An 11703-nucleotide genomic window follows, 5' to 3' on the forward strand; every position below is an offset into this window, starting at 1 on the left:
GGCGGTGATGGCAGCGGTGCTAGGGTTAGCATGGCTCGGCACAATGCGAGGGTAGCTATGGCTCTGAAGCTTGGGACGGCAGCGGCACGATATGGGCATTCGGTTTTTATAGCCAGGAGCAGCTTGTGGCGCAAGCCAAGGACGAGGCGTAACCACGGCGGAGTCAGAGAAGCGACGGTGGTCGTGACTGACCTAGTCACGCACGAGGAGGAAGAGGATAGGTCTGGCCAGTGGGGTCCACCTGTCAGCGACAGTGGGAGAGATGAACGGCGCGGGCGCGTTGCCGAGCAAGCCACGGGCGAAGCTGGGCTGCTGCAGAGAATAGGAGGTCGTGTGGGCGAAGTTGAGCCAAACTTGTTGGGCCGCTGTGGGAGGGAGATAGGCCACGCGAGAAAGCAGGCCAGCTGGGCTGCGACGGGTCGAAATTCGAGAAGGGAAGAATAAAATCCTTTTCTATTTTCTTAACACATTTTCAAATCCAATTTAAACTCAAATTCAAATTCTTTTGTAAATTTCAATCAAACCAGAGCATCACAAATAAAATATGCAGCAGCATGTATTCACATACATATATGTAGACCTATATTTGATTTTTTAACAAGGTTATTATTTTCCTAAATTTCAATACTCATAAAATGCATAATTAAATCATTTTTCCTATTTTTAAAACCATGCAAATTTTAGGGTGTTACACCCCTTTTGGGTTTATCATCCATCAACCTATCTATCAAAACTATATGAGAATTTTTCCTGCTTCTTCTGAAATATAGTTTTGAGAGATAGGTTGATGGATGATAAACCCAAAAGGGGTGATTGGAGCAGAAGAAAAGGACCTTGAGAATCTCCAAATGATAAGATTAGGATCAAGAGAGCAGGGATTTGATTACAGAAAAACATAGAGACATGACGAAGAAAGATAAAGACTTACTAAGAAGCAGGAAAAATTCCCGTATAGTTTTGAGAGATAAGTTGATGGATGATAAACCCAAAAGGGGTGATTGGAGTAGAAGAAAAGGACCTTTAGAATCTCCAAATGATAAGATTAGGATCAAGAGATCAGGGATTTGGTTATGGAAAAACATAGAGACATGACGAAGAAAGATAAACACTTACTAAATGCATTTTTTCAAAATTTTACTTACTCGCAACACCAAGTCAAGCAACAAGCAAACCTCACATCATCCAAACGTCCGTCAAAATTAGAAAACTTTAAAAATTCACATTTTTCCTATAACTAAATTTGCGCTAGTTCAAACTTGGTAAATTTTATCCAAATATTAAAACCTTTTATTTTATTTAGTGTTTTCTATGCACAACACAAAATCAGAAATTTTGGGGTGTGACACAATATCCTTGTCTATTTCTGCTTCTTCTTGCTCTAAAGGCTTTGGTGCCTTTTCTTTTCCTTGACGATTGCATCTTATTGTCACTTTCACTATCTCATTATTTCTTTTCTTACTTGTAGTTCTTGTTGTATACATTATGACAACTTCAAATATAGCTAGGAATGCATAGAAGTTGAAGAAATGGTGAGCATCATGCCTGGTCTTGGTTGCATGAATGACTATGGTGTAGGCAAGTGCATGGCAAATACAGCTAGTACAATACCCTCTGACTGAAATGGAAATATTGGTTGGTAAACTAACCTTAAGAACACCCTTGCCAAGATAATCAGATCCTCCATACCTCAACTCCAAGGCCCCATATATTCTTGAGAGACCAATTGTTCAAAGATAAAAATGTCAAAATTCTGTGCATATAAATGTCAAACATGGAATTTTTTACAACTACAAAAGGCACACCTATTCTAAAAGTAAAGGACCGATATTGAGTGAAAGTCCAGTCTATGTGGCTCTAGCTCTAAAACTACACCACCTCTCATTGGAACAAAGTTGGAAGGATCATTGTGGAAGAACGATTCACTTACTAATAGGCAACCCCTGTAAGCAAAAACGACACAGTTAAAAACAGAAGGAATGGCTACACTACAACCACTATCAACAATATACAGAAATATTTGTATAATATACCTTCTGAATAACATGAAACAATTACATACTGCTTGGCTAAGTGATGCATTAGAATAATGTCACTCATTCCAAATGCATCCTCAGTGTGCTCTAATAATTCCTGACCTGAGCTGCCATTTGCAGGAGTCCTGAGAGCAAGAAAGACAAGTCAACACTTAGGAATAATTATCATCAGTGAAGACAACCTATAGGGAATCTCCTAATGTTTTTAGGCTAAAATTCAAAATACAAATAAGATTTGAATGAACCTTAACACTGGAATCCCTTAGAAAAAACAGATAGCCGATAGAATAATCCAAAGCACATGGCAGTCAAAGCAAGGCATAGATATGTGCTACATTACCCTAATACTCCAATATAAGGACGTATCCCGTATCCGATATGTATCCGTATCTGATACGGCTTGGATACATGTTGGATATGTATCCACAAAGTATCCATAAAAAAATAAATCCACAATAATTCAAATACTCTTAACAGATACGTTAACCTTGTTTGATATGTTGGTCCGATACGGCCAAGCCCATCAATAGCTAGTTGGATAACTCTAGACTCCCTCGTGTGGCCGTGCCTTCTGCCTCTTCTCCTCTAAGGCTCTAACCCTACACAGCCACGACAACATGCCCGCACGCAAGAGCTCCTCCACGGTCGAGCGGCAAGGAGGTCCTCTGCTTCACCGTTGGTCCTATGGAGGCTAGGCCAGTGAAGGGAACTAAGACCACCACATCTCTTGCTGGTCATGGGTAGCAGTTAGGTTACCTTAGTGAGCTTTCCCATGTTCCCTTTCTCTAATCCCCTTTTTGTTTAATTTCTCTCCGGATCTTGATATTATATAGATGCAGCATTGTGATATACTTGAATAATTTAATCCTCACTCAAGTTGATGAGTTCTACTTCTACACTAAATGCCTATACATTCTTAATTGGATTTTGAGGAGTGGATGGAGATGCTTGGCAAGCTTCTGTTGGAACGTTGGCTAGATGGAAATACAAAAAAACATGAGCATGAGCAGAACAAGACAATTGCAAGCCTTGGTTGCTACTACTTTTAGAATTTTTAATATGCTTTAGTCTTATTTATTTATTAAAAATACTAAAATGTATCCACGCGTCAGGTTTTTTCTGAGAATGTTGTATCCACGTATCCATATCCGCCTGATATCGATACATGTATCCGTATCTGTGCTGCATAGGATATGTGCATCCACAGATCAACAACCTAAATATAACCACTTCAGAGTTTCTACAGTCGATCAGCAATTACAAATTACAATCATGTCAATGTGCTTATGACACAGTGGGTAACACCAGTCCGCATAAAAAATGGCATCAACATCAAATCTATGCATCCCCATTTGCTAGTAATCTCATTCTCATATAATGCAGCTGTTCCATAGTGAATATATAGTACTGCAGTTTACTAACCCTGAGTTTTCTAGAAAATGAGGGACGAAAGTCAATTCACTAAACCTGGAGCTTACTAAATTACAGAAAAGCAGCAATAACAACACACAAATCACAATAAAGAAAGTTCAAATATGTGTTAGCACAAATCAAAACAAATAAATTTTTCTATGAAAGGACAAGGACAAATAAGAGGTGTGGGCAGGCACAAATCACAATTATCAGATTTTGAGATGTGTTAGCACAAATCATAGGAGACAATTTTTTTCTATGAAAGGACAAGGACAAATAAGAGGTTTGTGTAGACATAAATCATAATTAACAAAGTTCAAGATATGTTAGCACAAATCACGAAAGACAAATTTTTTCTATGAAAGGACAAGGACAAATAAGAGGTGTGGACAGACACAAATCACAACTTACAAAGTTCAAGATGTGTTAGCAGAAAACACAAGAGGCAATTTTTTTCTATGAAAGGACAAGGACAAAAACATGGTGTGGGCAGGCACAAATCAAAATAAACAGAGATCATTGACACATTCATACGAATAATTGACTTTGACAACCTCAGCTGAATCATTTTTAGAACTTTATAAACATTGTTGTGCACATAAAAGTGCTCTAAACCACAACTAATTCAGCAGACTACTCCCCTCTAGATGAAAACTTCTATAATTGGCTAGTACTTTTCTGGTAAATGGAGAAGCTACCAATCATTTCAGACCATCATCTTCAGTTTCTCGTGGCTTAAACAATGAGTCAATCATTTCCATTTTAGGTTACTGGGTGCGGACAGAAGCTCTATATTTTGAGATAAGAGGCCATTCATGAGAACTAACTTAAGAACAACAAAATATAAACTGTCACAGTACCTACAATTTATTATTTATCATAGAAAATTACAAAAATTATACTTACAGTAGCAATGGATGGTACATCAGAATGTCCAGGAGAACCATGCGACACGTCCATTCCCAAGATTATAGTTGGGACCTTGGACACTTGAGGAATTGCTGGGGATGTTTTCAATTTGGAGCAACGAATTCATGCCACTCAGCTGTTTAAAAAGGGACAAAATATCAAAAATATATAATTTCCATGTACAAATGTAGCCATGCTATCAAATCTCAAGGCAAAAAGAAACGTACCTTTGCATTTATCTTTAGTAGGACATTTGTAAAGATACTGATCGTTGACTCTAGTTGGTGCCATGCACTGTGTAACGATCCCAAATTCAGCAAGTCATTTCTTCTTCCAAGGCCCTACAAAGGTCAATGGCATAATGATACAGTGGAAAACAAAATGCACCACAGAAGTTAACAGCGATTTAGTAGTATTAACCAACCATAAATATCATAATTCTTACATTCAACTACAACACATAGAAGAAACTTGGGTGCACCAGGAAGCTTGGTTTTGACTTTGTTCAAACATGTCTTCGACCCTTGTTACAGCAGGTGACCGTCTCATTGAAGGATTCTCATCAATTACATCGAAAGGTGCTTCAATCATCTGCAACACCAACCAAGTAAATAAGAACATGTGGAAATGAAACCCCAAACATGAATTAGAGCACATCTGGAAATGCACAAAAAAGGGTGTACCTAGTGTAGAGAGCTCCCGCTCTGTACGGGGTCTGGGGAAGGGTGTCAGTGGCAAGCCTTACCCTCACCTATGCAATGCGAGGAGACCATGACTCAAAGCCAGGACCTTCCGGTTATAGGCGGTAAGACTCTACCGCTTGCACCAGGCCCGCCCTTCATAGTGCTAGAAATGCACAACATAATGAGAAAATAAACTTACGATCCGCTTCATGCCTCCACACTTGATGAGATCCCTAACAAGATCCCTGACATTGCATCGTGCAGAAAAGTTGACCACTGCCCATTTCTCAACACTGCTAGCTCTAATGAGCCTCTAAAAAATAGAATTCAAAATATTACATGTGACATCATGACAATCCACATACACAAGAAAGAATATGCTATACATGCTGACCTTATTGTTGAAGTTCCATCTACCATTGCATGTAAAAATGTCTTCTCCATTGCCAGCTTTAAGCTAAACGAAAAGACAGCTAAGATTTATGCCTTCGAAATTCCATAACCACAAAGGATATCTAAAATGATAAAGGATAAATAGTAATGACCAACCTTGGAGGGTTGGAGTATCCTACCATAAACTTATGTGAAACTTCTATCAATTGTAATCCCGCATGACTTCAGCATGGGCTCTGCATCTTAGTTGCTTCTTTGCAGTACCTACCCAATTTGACATGAAAAAAAAGTTTAAGAAAACCACACCTAACAATAAGGCAATAACCCAACTTGCTAGGCCCAATTGTTGTTGTTATATATAATGACAAAAAGGAAAAATTACTAGGTTTAATCCACAAAAAAAACTCACATCAGACAAAACATCCATCCTTTCTTGTGGTTTCTGCCTAGATTTCTCAACAAGTGATGACCTCTCAAGCGTGCTCAAAGCTTTAGTGTATCTTTGTAAAGGCAGAATACTGGTAAACACAGAAACAATCTTCACAGCATTAGTGGGAAAAGAGCTTTATAGCAAAAGAACAACACTAGGATTCAAATAATAGTTACCCCTCAACTGGAAAATATGTTGGCCGCTTTGGTTTTCCCACATTGATACAAGGAAGATCACCATAGTATTGCAGCTCTATGCCATGTTTCTTTACAAAGTAATAAAAATAGTGATCTCTTCAGAGTCACCATTACCATTTTTATGTTTCAGTGTGAATCTACAAAAGCAAGATACAACACTAGAGACCAACTGGACTCAACTGGATGATAATCTTTGTACTCGCTAATATTCAATGAATCAGAGTTGTTGTCTTCTTTAGAGTTCATATCAAACTCATCATCACTCTCACCATTTATAGATTGAGCATCAGATTACAACTCATCATCATCCATGGCTATATAACAAAAAATAATAAAGTTTAATCAGCTAGTGTTTTCTTAAAAAATATTCATGCCTACCATTCAGTAACTCACATGAGTGAGCTCTTTTACTTTAGTTCAGTACTACTCGTGCTAGGTTGGCATACACCGTAACAGAATGAACAAAAGCTTTCAAGCATGATATTAGAATCAGGTATGACCAAACTATTGTTGCGTGCATGAAGTAATTGCATATATAGGCAAATCAGTGATACAGGAGCATGACAAGTTAGATTCACCAAGATTACATAGTTACAAGATTACATAGGAAACTAATATATAGTTACAAGAATTTCTTTGGTGCAATAACAACTTGGAAAAATAGATAATAGATAAAATTCAGGATCCAAATTCCTTATAGAATTCACAGACTATATCAAAGTCAAGAAAACGACGCGTAGCCAAAAATCCATGTAAAAAAATCATGAGTATGTAGCAGTAGAACTAATGCTCAAGCTTAGCCGAGAAACCAATGCATGGATCATGGGTGGATGGTCCAACAATGACCATACATATTCTCAACAAATCATGAGTATGTTACAAAGATAGTATTAAGAGTTTAGATTCACATTGCACTCTTAGTTTTCACCACCATAATCAGTGCCATCTTCCTCTCACATGAACTAGACTGAAAGTATGCTAACTGTGACAAGTACTAGTTACTGCTATGATAGGAATAGAACTTGAAAACAGGCAGAACCTAGCCTAAAAAAGGAGACATTTTAGATGTTAGTGACCCTAAGAAGCAGAATAGTTGAATTATTTTTCAGAAATGCTCTTATTTTTAGACTACAGTCAATGTCACTCAAATGGCCAAAAAATTATTAGCTAAAGTAATTGCAATTTGGATACATAATAAGACAGAAACCAATTTCAATACACCCAAGATTAGCTAAGGAAAACATACATAATTAGACAGAAACCAATTTCAATCCACCCAACTAACAAATGATGGACAATTGACAGTGTAGATTTATCATATCTATCTAACATTATACTGATGAATTTGTAAGGAAAATAGACCCTAGGCCTATTTACTTTGAATTTTGGTGTTTGATGATCAACACAACCAAATTGGACTAATGAATTCGCAAGTGATTGTTTTATAGTTCAATAGGGTGCAAGACATGACTTGGACAAAGGCGATGTGATGATACGATGATCAACACCATAAGCAAGACCTTAGAAGCACAAGAGAAGACCAAAGATATCAAGCAAAGTCCAAGCAAGAAGATAGGAACCAATCTGGACGCAAGATCACGAAGAAACGAGTTCATAGAGGTGATCGGACGCTAGACCGAACGCTGGTAGCATAATGACCGAACACCCCAATCAAGAGGCTCGGCAGCAGCAGCGACCGGACACTGAACAAACAAATCGACCGGACATAGGACAACAGAGTCTGGTCGAGTACAGAGAAGTTCTAGAGCGGTGAAATTGCGATTGGACGCGTCCGGTGGCATGTGACCGGACATTGGCAGCGTCCGATCAGTTGATCACGGCACTAATGGCCGGGAGGACCGGACGTGTCCAATCAGGATGACTTAAGCGTCCGGTCAGTAGCAGAAAAGTGGGATTTCGTCCCCAATGACTACTTTCTCAGTGGGGCTTATAAATACAACCCCCAACCGGCCAAATGAGGTGTGTGGAGCTGAGGAAACATATCAAGGGTGTTGATACACCATACTAGTGATCTCCACTTGTATAGTGCTTAGTGATTCATTAGGTGATTAGCATAGGTGCTTTGTGAAGTGCTTAGATTGATTAGACCACCGCTTATGCGCTTGCTCTAGGTTTAGGCCTAGTGTTTAGTGAGGTTTGCAAACCTCTTACTACTCGGTGCTTGCGTGCACCATTGTTGTACATCGGAGGGGCTTGTAGTCTTGCGAGATCACACCAACCATGTTTGTGGTGTGGCCGCCACCGTGTACCGGAGGGAACAAGGCCCACGACGTTTTGGCCGGAAGCTTGATAGTGAAGACGGTGGGGACATTGCGGTAGAGGCTTGCCGAAAGGCACGTTGGAGACCCACTTACGCGTGGAAAAGGCCCGAGGCTATCCACGGAGTTACCCGATAGGGAGCTTGGCCCTTGTGAGGGGCTCCAATGAGAACTAGGGGGAAGTTTGTGTGCTTCTCGATACCTCGGTAAAAATATCAGAGTCGTCGATGGGAGTTTGCATATCTCTACCTTGCTCTTTAGCTTTCGCATTTACATTGATTGTATTACTCCTTTTTACGGTAGAGATAGCAACACACTAGCAAAAATCATAGTTGCACATTTAGACAGTTTATCTTTTTGTATAGGTTTTGCTAAGGTTAGAAAAAGAGGTCATAGTTTAGAGTTAGAATTTTAAGTTGCCTAATTCACCCCCCTCTTAGGCGTCATGGTCCCCTACAAGTGGTATCAGAGCCAGTTGGCTCAATTTGGACCTTTGACTTAACCGCCGTTGAGCCAACGCTATTTAGAGTGGTTAGGATACATACCTCTAGGCCTCTGCACTTTGATGACACTAACTTACCCTATTATAAAGCTAGAATGGCTTGCCACCTTGAGGCGGTTGATTTGGGTGTTTGGAGACTCACTTGTGATGGGATAAAACCCATTAAGAATCCCAATAAATCCATAAAGAGTGAAGAAAAGGAAATGCATTTCAATGCTAGAGCTAAGAATTGCTTGTTCGAATCATTTAGTATGGATGTGTTTAACCAAGTGTTCACTTTAAATATGGCACATGAAATTTGGTTAAAACTTCAAGAGCTCCATGACGGCACATCTAATGTCTGTGAGCAAAAATATTGTCTAGCTAAACAAAATTATGATTCCTTTAAAATGAATGATGATGAGCTTGTTCGTGATATGTATTCTCGTTTGAATCTAATTATCAATGAGCTCCATTCGATAGGATTAACTAAGCTAGATGATGCAGACATCGTGAGGAAGATCATCTCTGTGCTACCATAAAAGAAATATACGAGCATCATCACCATCCTTCACAACATGAAAAACTTGAGCACCATGACCTCAGGCATAGTCATTGGCAAGATAGTGGCATTTGAAATGTCACGTAAGATGGGTCAAGATGAAGCCTCTTCATCAAGCAAAAGCAAAGCTCTTGCATGTAGCGAGAAAAAGAAGATGAAGGGCAAGCAAGTTGAGACAAGCTCAAGCTCAAGCTCCTCAAGTGAAGATGAAGAAGAAGAGGAGGACGATGATGATGATGAAGATTCAAGTGAAGATGATCAATCTTCCTCCTCCACCTCCGACCTTGATGAAGAGTCAATCAAACTAATCAACAAGGTAGAGAAGATGATCCAAATGCTCAATGTCAAGGGTGTGCCCATCCAAATCCAAGATCTGATTTTCACCAATCAAAGAAATGAACAAAGAAAGAGAGGATGCTATGGATACGGTGAGTTGGGGCACTTTATGGAAGTTTGTCCAAACAAGCCCAAACCCAAGACAAAGAAGAAGGCATGCAAGAATCAAGCCCTCACATCAATAAGGTCATGGGATAATTCTTCAAGTGAAGAAGAACACCATCACAAGAGGCAAGGGCGCAAGCACTCATCATTCAAGCTCTTCTCGTATGTGCCTTATGGCATGAGGTAATGAAAGCTCATCCTCTAGTGAGAGTGATAGTGATGATGAAATATCTTCTTATGATAAAATTGTGCAACAAAATCTTAATTATGCTAAAATTTGCACTAGTCAACAAAAGAAGCTCGAAAAATTAAAAAAAACTAGATAGTTCACAAGAATCATACAAAACCTTGCTTGAATAATATGAGAACTTTGCTAATCTCAATATTCAACTATCTACTAAAATTGAGCAACTTGAGGCTAGTGCAACAACAAATGCATGCACAAATAAAGATGAGCGACTTGTAAAGAAAAATGAAAAATTAAAAAAAAAAGTTAGCTAGCTCACAAGATGCTTATAAATGTTTGCTTGCTAAAATGGAAACCATGTGCAAACATTGTGATGAGCTAACTAATGAAGTTGCTAATCTTGAAGCCATTAGTACAACCCCCACCAAGGCATCTAAAAAGAAAAGTTCTATCTTTAATATGTCTAAAAAGGATGCCTCTACTTCTTGTAATGATTTATGTTTAGACTCATCTTTGTGCAACCAAGTTTATGTTGAGAAAGTTGTTGTAGATACATGCACACAAGAGATTGCAAAGGAGAATGAGCAACTCAAGCAAGAAGTAGCTCACCTCACCAAGGACTTGACTCAAGTGAAAGGCAAGGCAAAGCAAGCCCAACTTCATCAAGATAACACTGTCAAGGGAGTGAAGAAGCTTGATGAAGGATAAACCATAGTTTGCTACATGTGCCACAAGGAAGGTCACAAGTCCTATGAGTGCAAGGTGAAGAATGGAGGAGGAGCAAAGAAGAAAGAGAAGAAGCAAACAAGCAAGCTCTCCAACACCTACACCAACAAGGTGGACAAGAAGGCCTCCACACCATACTTGTTAAAGAAGAAGAAAAATGATAAGGTGATGGCCATCAAGGTGAACAAGCAAGCCATCAATGGGGTCAAACGCTTTTGGGTGCCAAAGAAAATCATTTCCAATATGAAGAGCACCAAAAAGGTTTGGATCCTGAAAGAGAAGTGAGAGGTCCAATGGACGTCGGGGAATTTGGAGACTTGGCAAAGTATGGGTGCATTTCATGGGGTGCATCATAATGGACAAAATCATTGCCAAGTGGGTTAGTGAATATTATGGACCCAAATTTCCCTTCCCATGTTAGGTAACTAGATTTAATTTCCTTCAAGTAGTATCAATTTGCATTTCCTACAAGTGGTATTTCTTACAAATTGGTATATTTAAGCATCTAGTTACATTTCATGCCTAGGGTTGCATTTGCATGCTTATATCTTTTGTCATGCATACACTAGGTATATCTTATGGTAGGCTTGCTCGGTTTCATTCTTAACCCTTGGAGCAAATCTACATGGTTTAAAAAGTATTTAGGAGCATGGCACATAGCTTGTCTTTTGATTGTTCATCTAATATGTGCCAAAGTCCAAATTGTAGATAATTTCTCCTGAATATCGCCTTCGAAAATGACTTTCACACTCATGTGACGTCATCTTTCAAGTGGTATTTTTTATTCTAAAATCAATGTGCATGTTTCCTATAAGTATTCCATACTTGTGTACACAAATTTAGGGGGAGGTTACTCTACAAGTTGAATGCTTTGAGACTAACATCTTTTCAAGCTTATCATGTGTGTAGTAGTCTCATTGCAAGAAAAATGGAGTCCCCGAAGTTAAGCATCATACTTCAAATATCCAC

At 39.0% G+C, this 11703-nt stretch overlaps 1 pseudogene; it reads right to left on the reverse strand.

The window, feature by feature from the left end:
• Positions 1 to 4147: 4147 nt before the first annotated feature.
• On the reverse strand, positions 4148 to 6370 carry LOC136455044 (protein argonaute 4A-like; annotated as a pseudogene).
• Positions 6371 to 11703: the final 5333 nt, after the last annotated feature.

This window comes from Miscanthus floridulus, chromosome 5 (assembly GCF_019320115.1).
Source record: "Miscanthus floridulus cultivar M001 chromosome 5, ASM1932011v1, whole genome shotgun sequence".
In the NCBI taxonomy this organism is placed as follows: Eukaryota; Viridiplantae; Streptophyta; class Magnoliopsida; order Poales; family Poaceae; genus Miscanthus; species Miscanthus floridulus.